The sequence below is a fragment of the Tamandua tetradactyla genome, chromosome 3 (assembly GCF_023851605.1).
Source record: "Tamandua tetradactyla isolate mTamTet1 chromosome 3, mTamTet1.pri, whole genome shotgun sequence".
Lineage (NCBI taxonomy): Eukaryota > Metazoa > Chordata > Mammalia > Pilosa > Myrmecophagidae > Tamandua > Tamandua tetradactyla.
In genome coordinates this window covers 41,501,935-41,525,358 of record NC_135329.1, presented here as the reverse complement: position 1 = coordinate 41,525,358, position 23,424 = coordinate 41,501,935, and the positions used below count along the sequence as shown (strand labels likewise).

At 35.3% G+C, this 23,424-nt stretch overlaps 1 protein-coding gene and 1 pseudogene across 1 annotated transcript in view; both read left to right on the top strand.

Annotated features, from left to right (window-relative positions):
* The window catches only part of DLGAP2 (DLG associated protein 2), a 1,049,558-nt gene that overhangs the window by 288,228 nt on the left and 737,906 nt on the right, over positions 1 to 23,424 (top strand). The gene's annotated exons all lie outside the window — the stretch shown is intronic.
* LOC143676715 (zinc finger protein 280C pseudogene) lies at positions 8,986 to 9,964 on the top strand (annotated as a pseudogene).

Sequence of the window (23,424 nt, the reverse complement as noted above, 5' to 3'; positions counted from 1 at the left end):
CTGTATAGCATCAGGAAAAGGGAATTGTTTTTAAACTTTAGCAGTGCACCCACATGAGCTCACCTCCAGGCTTAGATTTCTATCCTTCTTCAGAATCAGACATGGGGGAGAGAATGTTCTATTTATTTCCCCCCTCAAACACATCACGAGAAGATAAGGGGACAAGGCGTAATTCTTAAAGAAAGATCACCGCTTTACTCATCAATCATCCTGACATTGCCATTTTCATGGAAAAACTAATTTTGTCACAAACTTAAAACAGAGTTGGTGCATCATTTTTGCTTCTTTGTTCACAGCAAGTTCTCAGCAAATATTAATACATAACAAGAACAAAAATCTTTTTGCTAAATGCAGCTAGTTGTGGGATTTGATAGTAATTTGGATTTTGCATAATGACCAGCTTTTGTTTCAGAAACAGTGTATTCCCAGGGAGGGAATTTGCTATTTATTAAAAATTGGGGCATGAATAAAGTTACGTATCATGAATAGAATCTTAAACACTTAATGAGAGAGAGGAAACAGATGATAGATTTCTGAGAAATCATAACTGAAATGAATTTTTAAAATTATTAAAGTACTGAGAAAGCTTGCATTTTAAACCAACTTCTGAGGTAAATTTTCAGGTAAAGCAAGCATCTTTCTTTGTAGTTCCAAATGTATCTGCTTGTTGTATGGAGGATACTCTTATGTCCATTTTTTAATTAAATATTTTTAATTGTATAAATATTTTAATTACTAAAAAAATACATGCTCATTGCAGACAATTCAGAATAGTATATGAAAGAAAATGAGGAGCATTTATAGTATCATCTACCAGAGATAACCACTGTTAGGATTTCAGTGTAAAATCTTCCAAATTAAAAAAAAATAAAAATGGATAAATACATATTTTTGGTAACTATGAGCTCATACCATATTATTTTGTAACATTTTCCCACTACTAACATATTATGGATATTATTTTTTCCTCTCTCTGTATTTTTGCTACCAGGAGAATTATTTCTAGATCTGATTTTATTCAAACAACATAGAAGCAAATAAAGAGTAAAAGTTTACGTCTCACTTCTGCGGTTTCTTCCTCTAGAGATAGCAACATATGGTATATATTCTTTTAGCCTTTCCCCATTATCCTTATAGTATAAATATCTTGTAAAAATATACCCTTTTTCACAAATGAGATCAGGTTGTTCTATTTTGTAGTTCAGCATGCTTTTTGTCACTTCATGGTATTTATTGTAGATACATTTCCAAGTCACTGATCTATGTCGTGCTTCTTAGTAGCTGTATGATATTCCAAATGTGGATGCACCATACTGAGTTTTATTAGGAACATTTAGATTATTTCCCATTTTAAAGATTGCTGAAATAGTCATCTTTGTATATGTAAGATTGTTAATCACAGATGCTTTTAAAACATCCTGGTTTCTAGGAGAGTTTGTTGTTCATAGTTTATACAATATGATGACTCCATCATATTGAGGGGTCAAAGAAAAGTCTATTCAATAAAAATATAATTTTTCCTTATGCCTAGGATGATATATTTCTTTCAATGCAAGTTCCTTCATCTGCTTTAGACTATAATCTCTCTGTGTTCACACACACACACACACAAACACACAGTTGCCCATTTGTTCCTTTGTTTAAAAATATTCTGTGAGTTTCTAATCTTAATTTGATGATTTCAGATAGTCTGAATTGTGGTTTTCATTTACACTGTAATTTGGAAAAGATCTGGCTTTTTTAAAAATGTAATTCCAATGTAAGCAGTAAATTAATTGTAAGAATAATGATAGCTAACAGCCATTGCATTCTCCTCACCAACCAACACTTTACTAATAGTTTTAATTTATTAACTCATTTAATTACATAAGAAATTTTGAGATGGGCAGAATTTTTCTTCCTCTTTGACAGGAAGGGGAAGTTGTGACATAGTGAGGCTGAGTGACCTGGGGTTACTCAATCAAAAAGTGATGAGCTCTCAGTAACCCATGATACTTCCAGAGCCTGCCTCTCCACCAGCATACATCCCTGCTTATGCCACTTTTATTTGTTAGTGTTCCATGACAAGATAGCTTTAACTTTGTTAGGTTCTTTTTGGAGCTGTTCTCCACGCCGGTATTCACTGTTAAAAGACTAAGCACCAGATTATGCACCCATAGAAGATAATCGGTTAGGATGATCAGACAATGAACCTGAACAATTGAATGCTCTAGTGTGCTTCCTGTTTCTGTAAAATATGGGGTCAATAAGAAAGGAAAAACCTTTTAAACTTTAAAACACTTGCATGAACCTAGTGATAAAATTCTGTGAGGTGGACAGAACTGACTGGTGTGGAGTGGACAGAACTGTGTGCTAGAATGAAATCAGACTGGCTAGTGAGAGCCAACAGTTAAATCTTTAGGAATATTTTTTGCCAATTCAAAAATAAAAATCAGTGGTATACGTTTATAGTCAAATAAATTGCATTACAGAGGTAACAAATACACACAGTGCATATCCTAATTATTTACTATTGTCTGTGCTCAAGAAGTGCTTTGCTTCATTTGTATCTGTAGGGAAGTGCTATTTAACAGTGCACCACTGCACATCTCTTCCCAGCTTCCTGTCCAATGACATCATGTTACTAGCTTGAAATCAGCCATGGTGGAAGTATTCCCAGCACGGAAATCAGCAAATGTTTAAAATCAGGACCTGATTTATTGTTTTGCTTATTGTTCAGAGTTAAAGTGATGGTGACTATATTATTAATGAACATTAAATTTAAAAACTGTGCTGTGACTGTCACCATCGTACTGTGAACAGCCGTTCCCCAAATTGAGGAAATGTTCTTTTGAATATTCAAAAACTATTATCTGCTCCTGCAGATAAATTTCTCACCTCATTGACACGAGTGAAAATCTGGCATTTTTGTTCATTTTTTCTCTTTTATCTTATTCATTAATCTAAACAAAAATATCAGCCAGCATTCATGTTGGAGTTACACTCATTTGTCAGTGACAGTGTTCACTTCTTTGCTGAATCAGATAGTAATTGGGCATTTATTCATAGTCCGATAGTATGACACAATTGTTCGTGATAGAATTATAAAAACTGATGGTGGGTTTGCAAGAAATATCAAGTTGCACTGAAGTTATAGGTCTATTGAACTTACAATAAAGAATATTGTGTATTTTATTAATTTTTTGTATATTAATATTAACTGCCTACATTTTTAAAGCAGTTAGTGTGCTATAGTTATTTATATGGTAACTCTACACTACATTTATCCTCTGAAGGAAATTGTTGAACATTTACCAGCACACGTCTGGTAAGGCTATATACAGAGTTCTTATCCTGATTCTATCACATGCCATTCGTTTGACCTTGGATGCATTTCTTCTGTGAAGGAAGAGAATGTGCCCATTTTATGGATTGAAGTAAATGTGTGTTAGTTTAGGTTTTTAAATGCTATTTGTTGGAAAAGTGCTGCAAGTTAAAGTATATTTTTCTTTGAATTTTTTCAAATCAGGAAGAACTTCATGTAACTGTCTAAGAAATGGGAACACCTGAGTTCTGTGTCCTTATAACTATGTGACTTCTTTAATAGAATGCTTTTAAAATTTAGTGGATGAAAAATGTCTTAATTATCAATTAAATTAGTGATACTATATACTTATGTTGTGCAAAAATTCTAGTATGTAACACGGTCTTATTTGGGCTTAAAACACACCTGAGGTATATAATGTACTTTTCTAACATATATCAGACCCCAAAAGTGTCTTGACTTTTTAATTATATCTTTTCCAAGAAAATATTAAATTGCGATGCTTAAATAATGCACAATATTTTTAAGCTAGGATGCAAGTGAACAAAGCAAATTCTACCTACATTAAGGGGTTTAATAATAAACTTTAAAGCATACCCACCAACAGAATGAATTTTTCTTTTTTTTTTTTTAGGCTCAAGATCTTGCCATAACCTTAAATTATAATTTGAGAACTTGGAAGCATGGATCAACATCCATGACTTATATAGATAATTGTACTTCATCAAAATTAAAAACTTCTGTGCTTCAAAGTAAACCATCATTAAAGTGGAAAGAAAACCTATAGTGGGAGAAAAAATATATTTATATAAATCATGTAACTAAAAAGGACATTTATCAAGAATCCATAAAGAACTCTTAACATCTCAATAATCAAAGGACTAATAACCCGAAAAAAAGTAGACAAAGGACTTAAATAGACATTTCTTCAAAGATATGCAAATGTTCAATAAGCACATGTAAAGATGTTCAATGCTGTTAGCTATAAGGGAAATGCAAATAAAAACCACAATGAGATACCATTTCATATCCACCAGGAGGCTATAATAAAAAAGACACATTGTAACAAGTGTTGGCAAAATGTCTAGAAATTGAAACCCTCTTATGTTTCTGTTGGGGATGTAAAATTGTGCAGCAGCTTTGGAAAACAGTTTGATAGGGCCTCCAAATGTTAACCATGGAGTGGCCATCTAACCCAAGTATTCCATTACTAGGTGTCTACTCAAGAGATGTGACAACATATGCCCACACAAAAGCTTGTACTGTACATGAATGTTCATAGCAATTTTGTTTGTAATATCCCCAAAGTGGAAATAACCCACGTGTCCATCAACTGATGAATGGATGAGTAAAATGTGGTATGTCTACACATGGAATATTATTTGGCAATTATAAGAAATAAAATACTGATATATGCTACAACATAGATTGAACTTGAGAATGTTAAGTCAAAGAAGCCAGATAAGAAAGACCAGATATTATGATTCCATTTATATTAAATGTCTAGAATAGGCAAACACATAGTGATAGAAAGTAGATTACATGTTGCCTCGAACTGGAGGATGGATTAGGGGGAATGGGGCATGGCCATTAATGGCTATGGGGTTTCTTTTTTTTAAAACTTTATTTTTAGAGCAGTTTTAGATTTACAGAAAAATTACACAAAATATGGAAAATTCTTATATAACCACACACATAATTTATGCTGTTATTATTTTGGCATTACTATGGTACATTTGTTACAATTGATTAATGTTGATATATTACCAGTAACCAAAGTCCATAGTTTGTTTACATTAGAGTTCATTCTTTGTGTTTACACTTAGAGGTTTTTTTTTTTTTTTTTATAATGATGAAAATGTCTAAATTTGATTGTGGTGATGGTTGCAGCACTCTGAATATATTAGAAAGCTATTATACACTTTCAATGGGTGAATTGTGTAGTCTGTGAATTATAATCTCAATAAAGCTATCTTAAAAAGATTCATGATTTATGACTTGTGTTAGGAGCTGTTATCTATGACTGGTTTGTCAAAATGCTTGACCTTGTCAATCATAAGATGGCACCTGCCCGCATTGCTTCGCCTCTTCTGCCCCAAAGCTTTGTAGATGTCTAGAATATCAGAGCAGATATGAGCCGAGGCTTACTAGCTTTCCTCCTGCTCCTTCCCAGCCCATCTCAAGGCTTTGGAAATTGAGATCATTCTTCCCCTTGAAAATTGTCCTGAAGAATATCTCCTCTCATGTCAACTTAAATTGACACGTGATTCTTATCTGGCAGGTAGCCCATTCTGCATGCAAGTGTATGACTAAGTTATTCTCCATAGAGGGCATGTGGTTCTAGAACTTCAGTCAAAACCCCAGATTCTGACACCTAGGATATAGTAAAGTATCTTTCCCCAATAAGGCAAACTTGGAGCTCCTTGTTGAAATTATTGCCAGTTTATTTTGTGTATGTATCTTAGCATGCTTTATTTGTTTATTTTGTATGCAATATGGCACGGTTACATTTCATTATTTTTCCATGTGAGTATCCCGTTATGGCAGCACCATTTGTTGAATTTTTGTTTGTTTCTTTGTTGTATTTTGTTTAGTTATTTTGCTTGTTTGTTGTTTTTTTGGGGAAAGGCATGGACAGGAATCAAACCCAGGTCTCCATGTGGCAGGCAAGAATCCTACCTCTGAACTACTCTTGCACCCCCCATGCTTTGCTTTTGAATTTTTATGCCTCCTTGAAGATTTTGAGGCATTGCAACGTGATATTTTGATTCATATCAGGTTAAATCTGTGAAGCCGTCTTTGCTTGTGAAACATAGTGTGTATCTGTTAGAATACTTCCCTTTTTGTAGAGTGGTTATTGAGATGGTGCACTGAACCTTGGTGCTGAGGGGAAGACCTTCTGGGATGGCGGAATGGGCACTGAAGGCCTGGGTTCTAGTCTTATCTTAGTCACAAAGTAGTGTGTTAGTTTTTGTCAGAGAAGTCATTTCAAAGATGAAAAAACCCTTTGCAAAACAGCTTCGTTTTTTGAGAGATTTTACAAACCCCAATTTTTTTTGGTCATTCTAAGATAAAAATGATCTTCTGATCCCAAATTACAATAGCCAAAAATGCATGACATCTTACTACGAAAATAATATTGCAACATTTCCCACACCAGTGAGTTTACCGTTTTAAATTTGTGATACCTTCATTATAGCATTGTGCTTAATGAATGCTCCTGGTGAGTCACTCACCACTTCATTCTCATTCATCAGGCTCTGAAAGATAGTCAGCAATGTACATTCTAAACATCAGCTGTAGGCATTAAACATAATTTTAAATTGAGAGGAGGGGTTGTTCTAGGGTCTAGATCGGTTCAATAGTATTAAAATCCTTCAAAAACAGTTACAGTGGCCCACAAAGGACCATAACGGCAAGTAGAATTTCTTCTAATGGGATTTTAATGTCAAAATAATAAAAATAATATTAAGCAAATGGAGATTTCATCATTAAATATACTAATGTCCAAATGGGAAAATAGATGCTAACACCGATGGAATTTTGTTGACTATCTACCCCATGAGGAAAGAAATTGAGTATTTGAACCTAACAGAGGAGCAACTCTAATGAACTATGATTTTATACTTTGCCTATAAATGAGATGTCATCAAGGTGATACATTGGCATTGTTATAAATTGTGTGGATATGATTTATACCTGGTGAGAGGTGAGAAAGAAGGTATGGTATTATGATCGTCTCCTAAAATCTGAGAAGAAAGTATTTGCTGATTGTCACTATGTGAGAAGTTTTTATACCTGCTCATAATGGCAGTGTCATTTCTAGTTATCAATCAAGTAATCCTATTTTGAAATGAGATCCTCCTTCTTAGCATCAGGATGGTACTGGATGAATTGAAACTTGATATGAATTGGGACTATAGCTAATCTACCCAAAAGGATCAATTATTTTCAGGCTTAAGTGCAAGTGCTTCTTTGGGTTACATTTTTAAGGGAAAGACTATGGTTTTTAAGATGTAAATGCTTTGGCACATGGCCCCCTTCAACACTGAGTTATTTCGAAGTTGTTTATTATAGTTTCCTCAGGTTGAGCATCACTCTGTGTTCAGCGTTGCAGCAGTGATGGAGACAAGAGAATCACTTAGGAGCTCAAAGTAAGACATGCAGAAAAAGTAGAGGTTTGAAAGGAACATTATCAAATTGTAATCAGGAGGATTCGGCAACTGATGAAAGACGAATTTGTGAACATTTGGCCTCAGTGAATAGAAAAATTACAGTGCCATGCATAAAAATACTAAAATCGGACTTGGAGATAAGCTTAAAAGAGAAAGAGAGAGGAGGATCTAAAGATGCAAACTTTTGATAGGCAAATCTGTAATTTGTGAGATGGGTTCAAACTAGGCATAGTAATTTGTTTAGAAGTCGTATGTAAAGGTCTGTGATAAGAGGGACTCTCCACAATAGAAAAACAGTTTCAGGGTGGAATCTTGGGGGCATTCATATTTTATTCAGATTTTAATTTATGACCTATGAAAAAGATCTTTTTGTGTTTTGACGAGTGCAGTGTTCAGATGAAAAAGGGTCGCTAGTCAGTGGGTATAGATTATTTCAAAATATAAAATCAATCATTGAAGTTACACTACATATAACCATATCCATTTCTACCAAATTGTAAATTAGGAAATGATTCTTTAGTTTTTTTAAAAAGAGGCTATAAGATGCAGTGCTGAGAGCTGCTGTGGCCACCCTCCTGCTGTAGATGCCTGCGTTGGGTTTCTGTGCTCCTTCTTTTCCTCTTCCTCCTCCTCAGAATCCCAGTCACAGAATGAAAGCTGAGACCTAACTTGCTACCTTGTTAGGAGCCCCATGGTGACAATTTATAGAAAGTCAAGTCTGCACTTGATGGATGGTAACAGCCCTTTTCAACCAAAACTAATTTAAAAAAATGGCAGAAATCTTCATGGAATGTGAATGTTCCATGGCCTCACAGTTGGAACCATGGCAGAGGCAAGTAGAATAAGTAAATTGAAGAGGAAGACAATGATGAGCTGGTCTTTGTTGGAGAGCTATCCAGCTGAGAACCAGAGAGTACAAATGTTTTGAACAGAATTATAACTCCAGCTCATCCTCAAAGGGATAAAGGATGCGACAGAACCTTCAAATACTGAAAATAAAAATACGACTGTTTCAGAGAAGGGAATATTAATCATGTTAGGTAGTGAATTTATTATGGAAGACATGAAGGAGATGTCGAGGAAGAACAGAAGACTTACACAACTTTTAAATGCTGCAGTTGCCTATAATTTCTTAAAAATGATATTAGGTTTATGAACCACATGAACCACCATTTGGAACTTGAGAGAAAGAACAGCAAAAACTGAGAAATCCACATCAGCACTGTTACCACAGGTATCCTTATCAATATCTTTCCAGCTCCAGTGTTACTTTAAAAGTAGACACACACCATACATTTTCTACTGCATGTAAAATACATGAATTTCATTTGAATCAGAAGATTTTCCTTACAACATGAAGAATGTCGATAATCCTGGTGAAATGGCATGTATCTGCCAGGCTTTGCAGTAGAGATCACCAACGTTTTCTGATGTAGAAACTCATTTTAGAGCATCCCACAAAACACTAAGGAGTTGCGATGTCCGTATTGACTCAAAGTCAGTGAAATGGCAACACCTTCCATAACTCATTACATGAAGCATCAGAAAAAAATTAATACACCATTGTTCAAAATGCAGACTGCAGTGTCTGACATGCAAGGAGAAAATGGATCACCAGATACAGTGCTGGGTATTTGTAAAGCCTAAAACACTGAAAGAATTACCTCCTGGAACAAAAATTACTATGTAAGCTTCAATTGGACCTCTTCAATCAAGATTATGAATTATATATCCAGTAGTACTCCAGGACCTTCTACTCTTCAGGTCTCACGTCCAAAGTCTAAAAATACCACTGCTTAAAGTTTCACAAAATCTAGTGCAAGTAAATCTAAGACAAGGAAACCTCACGCACAGCCAGTAAACCTCATGCAACTATAGCTAGTACAAGTAAATCTAATGCAAATAAAGTCAAATCCAGGTATATCTTAATGCAAATCAAAAGCCTTTTACAAGCAAAAGAAACAGAGCAACAGAAAAGATCACACATCAGTATAGCTTTGAAGGACTTAAGGTGTATCTGGGAGTTCACAAGTGCCTTGAGTATCACTCCAAAATAAAAAATTTTATTCTTCAAGTCGCTTTTCTATATTGGTTCGCTGTAATTTTTGCGACTCCAATATAAGCCATGGCAAAACCTTTGTAAATCGTATGATGAGCTCTCAGAGTAACCATCAGAGTAAATGGTTTTGTATTTTTCAAAAGCATTCAGGAACTCTTGGGGGTATTGCTCTAGCGTGCCTTCAGTATGACTTCCTATCTGATTCCTCTGGCTTAGATCAGATGGCTAAACCGTTAAGTCAACATAAAACTCATACTTTTGAATTTATAACCAAGACTGTTTACAGATAGTGCTTCATCTGAACCCACTTTTGAATGCAAAACAATGCAGAAATTAAAAAAAAATAATAATGTCTGGGCTACTGCAGGAAGTGTCCCATGTCACTGGGCACAACTGATACCTGTTCACTCTTTCCAAGGAATGTGAATAATTTGACTGGGAGACCTCCTCTGAGTGGTGGCCTCAAGTTTCTAAAGACAGTTCCAAAGTTAAAATGATACATACTGTCATTTAAAGTTTGATCTAATATTAACTGTAAAAATTTTCAGCAATGCTGATATTTTGAATTTTTTTTTAATTAAATTTTGTTGGCTTGGTTATATGTTGTTCTCCAGATTTATTGATGTCCTGTTTTATGTCTTCTTTTGTACTTTTATCTTTAAAACTTTTGTTTTGTTAAAAACTCCAGGAGTCTTAAAGTCCTCTATAACTGTCATGTAGCTTCTGTTGGTAACAGTAGCAACAATTTGGCAGTCATTCAGACCATTAGGCATTTTTACATCCTCTATCTCAGGACTATCATTATGAATATTATATTAATGATTGTGAATTCAAAGATTTAAAGAATTGGCAAAAACTCTTCCTGCAATCTTAAAAGAAAATTAAAACTACATTTCTGTATATTTCATACATAATATTTTCTTAGCCATTATTTGGAAAAACATAATATGTTAAAAATATTGGGACCCAAAACATACTTGTTTCTTGCCTACAGACATATATGTAATTTTAATTTGGTGTTTGTTTATTTTGATTATATTGACTATTGATTTGCTGAACAGTGTTGATGTTATGCCTTATTTTAAAAATAAAATTTATAGAGTTTAAGTGCAAAAACGAACAAATAAGGATGTAAAGCAAGATGTGTAAGAATTGCCTTGTTATTTTTGTTTAAGCGAATATTTTCTAACAATTGGTGGCCAAATGGTGCTAAATATAAGATTAGCATAATTTGTTGTAATATGCCATACATGATGACATGAAAGAATCGATAAACTAAAATAGCCTTTAAAAGATAGCATATAGTAGATTCACTTGTCTCTGGACTTAACCTTCAGCTATATTCTTTGTAGTCAAACACAAATGTAATACCATGAACTTTTCACCAAGGGCACTGGCGAGGGTGGCTCTGTATACTCTTTGCTCAAACCATTCTTTAAAGACATGTCCAACAACATCCCCAAATTCCTGCCAATCCAGCAGTTCTGGTTTAAAAATCACATTATTTGATGAACATGTTGCTAGGATGCTTACCGCCAGGGAAGAAATAGAAAAGAAGGATCTGGTCTTCAAAGACCTGATATTAAATTGGGCTTGTAAGACACAGAACAAGTTAAACAAAATAAGATTTAAACAGACAATTCAAGGCGACTAAAGAAAAAGTAGTGCTGGATAAAAGATTTGTAATCCCAGAGTCTTTTATAGTCTGATTGTTTTAACGTCCATATTCCAGCTAATATCCCAGGTGTTAGGGTCCTAGAAGAATTAAATCCTAATTAATCAAACTTTACCCTGACTCCTTGTTGGAGATATCTGCAGTGAAATGGTTCATTTTGCCTGCTTTAAGAAGAACTTTAATGTTTTAAGACCTCAAGCAGGAAATAACTCCTGAAGGGAAGTGGATAGATTGATAGGATTCCTGTAAGAATTTTGGTATCAATATTTGCCTCATTATAAGTTATAATTCAAGTTCTCTACTAATTCTTACCATAAAATAGTCTATAGGGAATATATCCAAGAAATTAGAGACATTTGGAAAAGTGAGAACATGAAACACAGTGTGCCTGAATAAGTTGTGTGTGTGTGTGTGTGTGTTTTAAACCACTTGCATATTAGTAGTATTTTGTGATTTTCTCATTAGCTGACTTTTCTCATTAGCTGAATTTGCGACTTTCTTTTTTGTGTTAGCCCAATTGAAGAAAGGAATTTCAAGAAATTTAAGAATTCAGTGAAAGTTGTCAAAAATCAAATAGTTTTCTTTTATAGTTAGAAACCTGGCTACATTCATATAATGTTTACAGATCTACTTGTTTTACAATATTTTATTGTAATAAATAACTTATTGAATTATGGTATAAATGTTAATTTGAAATGATTTTTTTATTGTTTTGCATTGACAAAATATTTTTATAATGCTTATAAAATAGCATATTTAGTTATGTAAAGTCTTCATGGTATATTAAGGATCTTTAAAGAATACGCGTGAATGTGAATGTGTTATTATCACCCCATCACCATGCATGCCATCATGATTGAATACATGATGATGCAAGTGAAAAAATAGTCTAACTTTTAACTCACAAAATAATTTTATATCTCCATACCATTTTCTTGCATTGTTTTATTGTCCTTTCAAATAATAGTTGATCTCAATATTCTGGATTTAAGAAATCTATGATACTTGATACATAAAAGGGATCACAAGTGGGGTGCCACTTGTGCAATACAGTGATCTTAAGCATGCCTTTTTAGTTGTATGTGTCGGTGTTAGTTTGCAAGCAGCTGGAATTCAGACACAGAGAGAGAATGCCATGGAAGCAAGAGGCTGAAATCAGTGAAACCAGGAGGAGAAAAGAGAGACCAGGGGATGTCACCATGGGCCTTGCCATGTGACAGAGGAGCCAAGGTTGCTGCAGCCTGTCTTCGGGAAGAAAGCATCACCTTGATGATGCCTTGACTGGACATCTTGCCAGCCTCAAATCATAAGTGAATAAATTCCCATGGTTTAACCTGACTCATTTTGTAGCATTTGCTCTGAGCAGCCTAGGAAGCTAAAACAATGTTTCCCTTGAAATTTTAAATTATACTCTGCCACTCTTCTGAGTTAGCCATGGTGCCCCAGAGTCCCTTGGAACCAGTTTGTGAATCTGATAGTTAGATTCAGTTTTCAACTTGGCCAGGTAAAGAAGCCTGGTTCTGTTGCTGTGGACATGAGCCCATGGTACATGAACTTCATCTGGTGCTCATTTCATCTGCAGTCGGCTAGGAGGTGTGCCTGCTCCATGAATGATGTTTGATTTAATTGGCTGGTGCTTAAATGAGAGACTCTGTAGCACAGCCCAAGCAGCTCAGCATACCTCATCTCAGCACTCGCAGCTCAGCCCAGGCCTTTGGAGATGCAGAAGGAAATCACCCTGGGGAAAGTTGTTGGAACCCAGAGGCCTGGAGAAAAAGCCAGCAGAGATCACCCTGTGCCTTCCCATGTAAGAAAGAACCTCAGTTGAAAGTTAGCTGCCTTTCCTCTGAAGAGCTAATGAAATAAATCCCCTTTTATTAACAGCCAATCTGTCTCTGGTGTGTTGCATTCCAGCAGCTAGCAAACTAGAACAGTGAACTATGGCTTTAAATGCTTATTTTAATCATCTCCCCCTTGCATAATTCAGTGAATGAGTATTTAACATGTGCTGTGCGTCAGCCACTGAGTCGAACTCGGTTAACACACAGATGAATTTAACACAGATTTAGTCTCATCGGAGCTGGTGGAGAGCAGATTTAAAGTTGCCTCATTATAAGGCAAGGTCCTAGGAGTGTTTAGGGAGGAGAGATTACTTCCAGCAGGAATAAGTCATCAGAGAAGCTGGACCTGATAGGATGAGTTAGATTTCATTGAAGTGAGGCACCTGCAGCAGAAGCAGCCTGAGGGTAGAAAATCAAAGGCCTCGTACAGACAACAGCTGGTAGTTTGGGATACCTGAAGAGAAGGATTTGAAAGTGTAAGAGGAGCATAGCAGAGAGTAAGGCTAGAATAATAAGTTATAGAAGATCAATTTTGGGGAGTTTGAATTTTAATATTGAATAGAAGTATAATAAAAATTGACACCTGATGTTTCTTCCCTAATTCTTGCTGCATTCGGATAGATACAAGTACTTCTGTCTTAAGAAATGATGCCATTTCTGGGTATTATTTATTCTTTTATGATTTTTGAAAGGTGCCTCCCCCTCTTTTAAACTTGCCTCCAATTTAGCTGGCTATTTCTCCTCAGTTTATTATGTGTACTGGTTAAGAATGTTGTCTGTGGAGTCCAACTTCCTGAGTTAAGCCCTCATTCTGATACCTTCTAGTGGTGTGAGCTTGGAAAGTTATTTAACACCACTGTGCCTCAATTTCCTCATCTGTAAAATGGGGATAATAACAGTACTCATGGGGTGATTATGCAAATTAAATTAATGCATTAATGCATTTAATCCTTAAGAACCATGCTTGGTACATGGTAAACCCTCAATTGGTGTTGCTATTTTTTGCTGTAATTATGGTTTATATCCTGAATGGAAATATTGATATTTTGTACCACTTTATTCCTATCTAATTGTTTTAACTCTGACTTCTATTCAGCAGTCACTAAAGATGAATGATTATTATGTTCCTAGTACCACATGGGGCTTAATACATTTTTTTTTAATATTATAGAAGTTGTGGATTGACAGAACACTCATGCATAAAATACAGAATTCCTATACACTTCTCCAGCACCAACACTTGCATTGGTGAGGAAAACTTGTTATAATTGATGATAACACTTTTTTTTGGTAATTCTCCTGTTTTTTAACAGTAGTAACATTTATTACAATTGATGAACAATTACTAAAGTAGTAATTTTGACCATTATCCATAGTTTACATAGCAGTATTCCCCCCGTATCCCCAACCTATTGCTATTTTTATTATTTTTAATGCATGTCTTTATTTTATTACTTACCTACCCATATACTGGATAAAGGGAGTGTCATTCACAGGGTTTTTACAATCACATGTTCACAAGATAAAGGCAATATAGTTATGCAATCATTACCAAGGATCAAGGGCACTGGATTACAGTTCAACAATTTCAGGTATTTCTTTCTGGCTGTCCTAATACACTTGAACTAAAAAGAAATATCTATATAATAAGTCAGCAGTCATGGTCATTTGTTAAATCCTAATTTCTCAGTTATGTTTCCTCCCCCTCATTTGATTATCCTCTCAATCTTCAAGGACATCTGGGCAATGACCATTGTAACTTCTTCAGGCTGAAGAGGGGTGTAGACATTATGGAGTAAAGGAAGGAAACTGGTTGATGTTCTTGGAGAGACACTGGTACATCTGGGTTTCAGGGCTTATCTAGCCTAGGAACCATATGGAGCCTTTAAATTTCATAAGAGCTTTTGGTAGTTTAAAAAAAAAACTTTTATGAAGGGACAGAAATGGTTTCTTTGTGAAAAAAAATAAAGTCTTGTAAAGAAAACCGACTCTACTCTTGATGGGAGTGAAGGTCAGAACATTTAAAAAATGAGGAACTTTTTTTGCTATAAAATACAATTCCATCAAGAGAAATAAATGCCATGTGAGTATTTGCAAATTTGAGGATTTCTGAGTCTCCTCAAAGTGCTCATGATCCATTGGCTATTTTTTTTCTTTCTTTTTATTGTGAGATATAGAAAATATATAGAGAAAAGCAATACATTTCAAAGTACAGTTTAACAAGTAGTTATAGAGCAAATTTCAAAATATAGTATGGGTTACAGTTCCACAAGGTATTTCCTTCTGGCTGTTCAAATGTGCAAGGACTAAAAACAAATATCTATTTAATGATTCAGTAGTTATAATCATTTGTTATATTCTAACTTCTCTGTTACTCCTTCTCATTTTCTTGTTCTCTCAGTCTTCAGGGATATTTGATCAGTGATCATCCTGCCTTATTCTTGTTGAAAAGGTGTGTTGACATTTTGGGGTAGGGGAATACAACTGATTAATATTCTGGAAGAGGCTGGTATCTCTAAATTTCAGGACTTATCTGGCATGGGAACAAAGTAGAGGTTTTAAGTTTCTGAAAAATAAACTTAATAAGTAAAACCTTTATAGATCTTAGATAGAGCCCTGGGTTTTCTTTAGTGTTTATAGGAATACTGTTGGTTGGGGCTTGGCATACCACGGCAATTTGCAATATCTAGCTAAGCGTGTATAAGATTAACCTTCAGAATGACCACTTGACTCTATTTGCAATCTCTTAGCCACTGAAATTCTATTTTGTTACATTTCCTTTCCCCCTTTTGGTCAAACAAGCTTTTTCAATCCCATGATGTCAGGACTTGGCTCATTCCTGGGAGTCATGTCCCATGTTGCCAGGGAGACTTACATCCCTGAAAGTTATGCCTTACATCCTGGGGAGGGTTATAAGTTTATCTGCGGAGCCACTGGCTATTTTTAACATTCCTGCATGTAGATCTTGCAGTCATCTATCCATTTCTGCTGTCTGCAATCCTCTAGCCCACATTTGGCCCCATTTATTTGCCTGGTGGTTTGGTATTTGCATCCATTTATTTAAAAACATTTTTATTGTATAGTATAACACATAAACAAAGCAAAGAAATAAAAAAGCAATAGTTTTCAAAGCACCCCTCAACAAGACATTCCAGGACAGATCTCAGAGTTTGTCATGGGCCACCCCACGATTCTCTAAGATTTTTCCTTCTAGCTACTCTAGAATATAGGATTATATTTTTCATCAACACAGTTGAATTTTTCTTTCTTTTATTTGTGAGAAATAACACATACACGAAAAAGCAATAAATTTCAAAGCACGGCACCACAATTAGTTGTAGAATATATTTCAGAGTTTGACATGGATTAAGATTCTACAGTTTTAGGTCTTTACTTCTAGCTGCTTGCATCCATTTTTTATGTCTTCTAATATACTGTAGGAACTTTGAAAGAGGGAATTATTTCTTTTACATCTCTGATTGATCATATGCTTTTTTACAGGGTAGCTTCTTAATATTTGTCAAATGAATATCTTTTTATAATTTCCTACTTTTATATATGACTTCCCTTTTCACATAGTAAGGTCTTTGTAAAACAAGAGCTATTATTGTTTTTTTTTTTTTTTTTTTTTTTTTTTTTTTTTTTTTTTTTACATAGACAGGCGCTGGGAATCAAACCTGGGTTTCCAGCATGGCAGGCAAGAACTTTGTCTGCTGTGCCATTGTGGGCTAGCCCTATTATTTATTTTAGTATGGCTCAAGGTCAGCTTTCATAGTGGGATTGTGTTTGACCAGTCTGGGTATACACAGCACAAGATCAACATTTAGATATAATTCACTTTAAAAGTCAGGCACAAATAGACCACTAAATGCCTTTAGAATTAATGTGTGAATAGGGAAAGCACAGATTTCAGAGACAGGATTTCTTGTGTACAAATTTGACCTTCATCATATATACCCTGGATATATCATTTAACTTCTCTGGGACTTAGTGTCTTTGCTCGTTGGTAAGGGTGAAGATGAAAATAAGTAGCATTTAGACTGCTTATCACAATGTTTGGAACATAATTCTTCTTTGGCATATTACTGTCCCAGTATCCATGCAGAAAAATGTGGGTAAAAGTAAGTTGTAGCAATGGTCTTTTCAATAAACTTTTAGCAATTCCTTCACACAGTGCCCAAAATGTAGCTTTTGTACATTTATTCCTAACTTAGAAAGGAAATCCTTTATCAAGATTTGGAAAGTATGTATTTTAAAAGTTTCTGTACAAAGAACCGTGGATTGAAATTTAAAAGACCTGAATTCTAACTCAGTTTTACCACAGTTTGACCACTTCTGACCTAAGTTTCCTTCTATGTAAAATCAGAAGGATGGTGAGATGGTTGAAGTCTTTCCTGGTGCTGACATTCTTTGTGTCCATCAAATCACAAATGTGTACCTGGTTTCAATTTCCCTCATGTAACACAAAAATCAATATATATTAAATACTTTAAATCTTACGGCCTGAGCAACCTGAAATAACTCAAAATATCAGTTCCTGACTGAAGCTGGTTTGTGGTTAAAGTGTTATTTCTGAGGGCTTAGACGTGGCTTCATCTTAGATGGGACAGTGAGGTTGATTCTGATCCGTGGGTGCTGTACTGTTTTGAAATTCCTGTGTACCCCAGAAAAGCCATGCTCTTTAATCCTGTTTCAGTATTGTCATGTGGGATCTTTTTGAATATGTCATTTCCATGGAGATGTGACCCACCCAATTGTGGGTGGGACCTTTTGATTAGGTTGTTTCCTTGGAGACATGTCTCTACCCATTCAAGGTGAGTCACTTAGTAGGGTCCTTTAAAAGGGAACCATTTTGGAAAATGCTTCACCAATACAGAGACATTTGCAGATGCAGAAAGAAAACTCTCCCGGGGAAGCTATTTGAAACCAGAAGCCAAAGGACCAGCAGATGCCAGCCATGTGCCTTCCCAGACTGGCCTTTCTTGAGTCAAGGTATCTTACTCTGGATGCCTTAGTTTGAAATTTTTGTGGCCTTAAAACTGTACACTTGTGATTTAATAAGTTCCACTTAGAAAAGCCAATCCGGGTGGGAGGTGCAAGGGTAGTTCAGTGGTAGAATTCTCGCCTGCCCTATTGGGAGGCCTGAGTTTGATTACAGGCCCAAACAAACAAGCAAATAAACAAAATGAAAAATGAACAAAAATTCAACAAATGGTGCTGCAATAAGGGGGTATGCACATGGAAAAAATAATGAAATGTGACCCCCACCATAAAAAAAAAAGCCAACTTATTTCTGGTATATTGCATTCTGGCAGCATTTAGTGAACTGAAACTGTTCACTGGCCAAACCACTTACTGTACACTGGTGTCTTACATGCAGGCTGCGCTTAGGAAGGACCTGGGAAGTTAGTAGGGATGGCTCTTAACAAATCTGTGACCACTCCAGGAACAAGAACTTAAGGCAAATATCATTCCAGTCAATATGTTGACCTCACCTAAGAAGGGCAGAATGCAGCTAGGTGACATGTATTTAGATATAAAGCTGCCACTATTGTGTCGGGTTTTTTGTTTTTAATTATTTACTGTTTAAATATGCCAAGCATGTTGTAAGTGATCTATAAAAATAGCCAATTAAATCAGCATACACACATGTACCTGATTATTTGTTGGTTACAAAATGGAAATGACCTGAGTTGCTATATATGCCTGTGCTGCTACTGAGCATCTTAATAGAAAAGATAACTAAGCTACTAGACCATATCTCAAAATAATTGCTTCCTGTCTGTATTTCTCTAAATGTTAAGCTTAAGCAGAACAGATGTTAAATGTCTCAGATGTATTTCCAAATAAATCTTAAGAGGAAAGTTAAAGCAAATATTTATGAAGTGCTTTATAGTTTGCATAAATGTTTTCACATATTTGTATGTTGATAGTGGTGATGCCAAAGGTAGTCTAATGTTTAAATGATACCTAGACCGAGCATGGCTTTATGCAGGTCACATTCTAATACAGCAGAAGAACCTCTGGCAGGGGTTCAAGATATAAGGTTGGAAACCCTGGCTTGACAATCAAATCCAATATTTGCTATCCAGTGTCCTTCAATAATTTATAGTATAGAATGTTCCTTATTGGCATGGTAAGATAAATCAGACTCAGAATCAGATAAGTTTCCCTTCTCAGATGTAATGCTTTATAGGCAAGTTGCTTAATTGCTCAGAACTTTAATTTCTATAGTTATAACACAGATGTATTCACATCTACCCCACAGTGTTGTGAGGATTAAATGAAATAATATATGTGGTTAGCACATAGGTAGTCTCAAATATGTTAATTTCCTTGCCCTTCCACTAGTTGTTTAGCAAGTCAAGGTGATAAATGGAGAGAAAATTTTACGGAGAGAAATTATCATGCTTAGGAGGGGAGTAGCCCAATCAAATTTATGAAGTTTTTATGTTTTATAAAATGAAATTCTGTGCCAAGGTTTGCCAAACCCCAACCAATGTCATTCCTATTAACCCTAAAGAATGTCTGGATCTCTAGCTGAAGTCCTCCAAAAGTTGCATGCACTAAATTAATATTTAAGAAACCTAAAACCTTCAGATGGTTCCTAGGCCAGAAACCCAGTGGGGCCTGTCTCTGCAAGAACATCAACCAGTTCCACCCCGTATCCCATATTATTGATATCTCTTTTCAACATGAAAAAAGTTAGAAGGGGCATAATCCAAATATCCCTAAATACTGGAAGAAGGATCAGAGGAGAAGGAGGAGTTGTAATAGAGAAGATAGGATTTGACAAATGAGTATGACTGCTGATCCATTTTACAGATATTTCTTTTTCGTCTCCATTGTCTTGGAGCAACTAGAAGGTACAACCTGAAATTGTGGAACTGTAACCCATACCAAATTTTGAAATCTGTTCTATAGCTAATTGTTAAAATGTGCTTTGACATTTATTGCTTTTTTGTATATATGTTGTATTTCATATATACAAAACTGTTAAATAAAAATGTTAAAAAAATGCAATTCTGATAAAATCCTAGTTATATCTGAGAACAAAACATTCTATGATGGCAGAATGTTTTGCCTTTGTTCATTTCCTTTACAGCTTGGTAATTTGTCAGCACAAAAACATTATTAAGATGACTTTGGCATTTTGCTTTCAGTGTTCCCCAGATCTGTGAATGAAGGCAGCATATTCATTTCTGATAAGAACAACATGGATGTATTTCATTGATTACCTGACACAAGTTCTCAAGTGCTTTAACACCTTAATAAAACCCTCTTTACAAGCCTTCCTCACTGAAGATGCTCTTGGTGGAATAAAATATATTTTCAAAGAACATACTCATTAGTTGAGAGTCTGGCTGGTTGGGAAAAGGCTGCTAAAAGCTTGGTATTTAAAAGAGCTTACAGTGCCAAGCACAGCAGGACCAGGCTGAGCTGTGTCAGCCTCTTAAATTGCAAGGCTTCTGTGGATTTCTTTATGCTAATGGTAATGTGAATTAAATCTCACTTTAGATATTCTAGTACCTTAGTTTATGTGGCTTCCCGATTGTTATTTAGCCTTAAATGCAGCATAAATTATAATTTCTTACTTAAAGGAAAGAATTACAACTAAAACAAACTCTCTCCAAGATGCTAAAAGACAGAAAAAAGCTCTATTCAAAGGCAAGAAAGAAAAAAAGAAAAAGAACAGCAACTACTTAGATGATATGATTTGAAGGAAGGACTAAAGGAGAAAAAAGAATGATTATAAATTTATTGGGCACCCACCGTCTCTCAGACTATGTTGGATATTTTACAAATATAATATAATTTGAGCTATATGATAATCCCAGAAAAGGAAGTTTAAAATCATACAGCCAATACCAGGTGAAATCAGGTTCAAATCCTGATTTTTTTCTCGAAGTATGGTTTCTTTTCTGCTACCCTCTTTTGGAAATTATCTGTTATTCTAGAATTCTTTCTGCAGATCAACTGAAATCTTATTCAGCTGATTTAGCTGGAAGTTGTTGGTTTATAACTTTATGGTTCTTCTGCCACTAGGCTTCCATGGCATGGCAAGAGTACACAGTGTTCTGAGAGAAGCAATTGAGATTGCTAGGAACCTGGACAAAGATATTTTTATCAAAGAAGCTCAGCTTGGAAGCAACCCATGTTTCCATCAACCAATGAATGGATAGACAAAATGTGGTCACCTGCACACCATGGCATGCACGTATAAGAAAATGTACAGGGTGGGCCACAGTGGCTCAGCAGGCAAGAATGCTTGCTTGCCATGCCAGAGGACCCGGGTTTGATTCCCAATGCCTGCCTATGTATAAAAAAAAAAAAGAAAATGTACATAAGAAAAACTGAAGTTATGAGACATGCTGCAACATGGAACGACCTTGAAAACATTATGCTCACTGGAATAAGCAAGATACAGATACATAAGGACACAAATTGTTTGATGAGACAACTAGAATTGTTTGATAAGAGACAACTAGAATTGACAAGTTAGCAGAGATAGAAAGCAGATGAGAGGTTTTGCGGCAGGAAGGCTAGGGGGACACTGTAGGGGTTGTGCTCGTTTTGAAAAAAAGCTCAGCTATAGGGCTCTAGGAAGATATATTTTCTGAAAACTGGGCATGTTCGAGTGAGGATTTAGGGTCATCACTTGGATCTTGCTCTGTAAACTTTCAGGAATCTTGTTGATAAAGCCTCTCTAGTTGATCTCCCCATTTCCCCCCTTTAGTATTATAAGGAATGGATAATCAGGATAATCCATACAAGGAAAAAGGCAAACATAAGGCATGTCATACGAGGACACTCAGACAGTCTCCCCATTGTCCATTTTCCAGGATCTCTCTGACCATTCCATGATCTTTTGTGGTTGCCCTGTAAACTCAAACAGCCAACAACCAGGACAACCTCTTGTGAAGGTACTTAACTTCCTGGTCTTACTGAAGCTCATAAGACTCTTACTCTTTCCTCTTGAATTCTAACCTCAGCTTTTAGGAGTTGGTAATTAGTCCAGGGTACAGGACAAGCACAATTTCCCTTGGCAAACATGGCTGCTATTTAAATGAATCTCACTTTTACTTTATGGTGTTTCCTAGAGACTTGTTCCCCAATTTTCTCCCAATATATGATAATGCATTTATAAACAGGGTCTTTTCAAAATTGTCTTAGCAGGAAATTTTCAACTCATCTAAAATTCTATGTTTTACATATATTGCCAACAAAGTCCTCAGTATATCTGAAAGGAATTAATATTTGTTTGTGATATACATTAAAAACCTAAACAAAAAAATCTTTTGATCCTAGTAATAGCTTCGAGAACCATGGAATTTCTTTTTTTATATAAGCTAGTACACAACTGTTTTTTGAGTTATCCTATTGGAAAGGAAACTTTATAAAGGGTCCAAGAATTGCTGTGGTTCTTAGAGACTTTGATGATAATTGCATTTTCCCCGGTAGTCTTTACATTCTCATATATTGGTATATAATCATAAGACTTTTATGTGGAAGATATTTTCTCTCCCTAAATATTCTTGTTTACTTTGTGCCTTTTAGTATTCATATCAAGAAATATGTTCCAAATAACCCTCAAATGCCTAGTAGAATTTTATAAATATATATATTAAAAAAGAATATAGATTTTACCTTCAGGGTCTCTGCGAAATCTAGAAATATCAATATCTACAAAACCTATATGCCTCTTGGCAAAGTGTAATTTTCCATTCTTTTCTCCAGAGCGTCACATAATGCTTAGCCTTAAACTCTTTTATTATGTGCCTAACTTAGTTTCCTTAGCTATTCACTTCACATGGAGGATAAGAAATGTGATTTCTTCTTTTAATTTAAATTTTCTTCAGCAACAATATATCATGAAGAAATTCCTCACAAATCTCCTTCGTTTCAGTTGGTTCTGACTTGACCTTTCTGTAGCATTTGACACTACCATGCATCTTCCTGAAACTGACATTTCCTGTGTCATCCTTGGCTGTTTCTCTTCTGGGTACCTCCTTTGTCTCCAGAGTTTCTTGAGGCTCCTTCATTAACTCTTCTTCCTAAGTGTCAATATTGCTGTTCCCCAGGGCTTCTCTCTTCATATTTGGTGTGTTTTCCCTGTGTGATTTCACCTCCTTTCAAATCTTTAAAGATTACAGGCAACCTCAGAGATATTGTGGATTCAGTTTCAGATTACTTCCATAAAGCGAATATGGCAATAAAGTAAGTCATGAATTTTTTGGTTTCCCATTGCATATAAAAGTTATGTTTAGACTATACTTACTGCAGTCTGTTAAATGAGCAATAGTATTATGTGTAAAATAACAATGTACATACCTTAATAAAAAATTACTTCCCTGTTAAAAAGGTCTGAC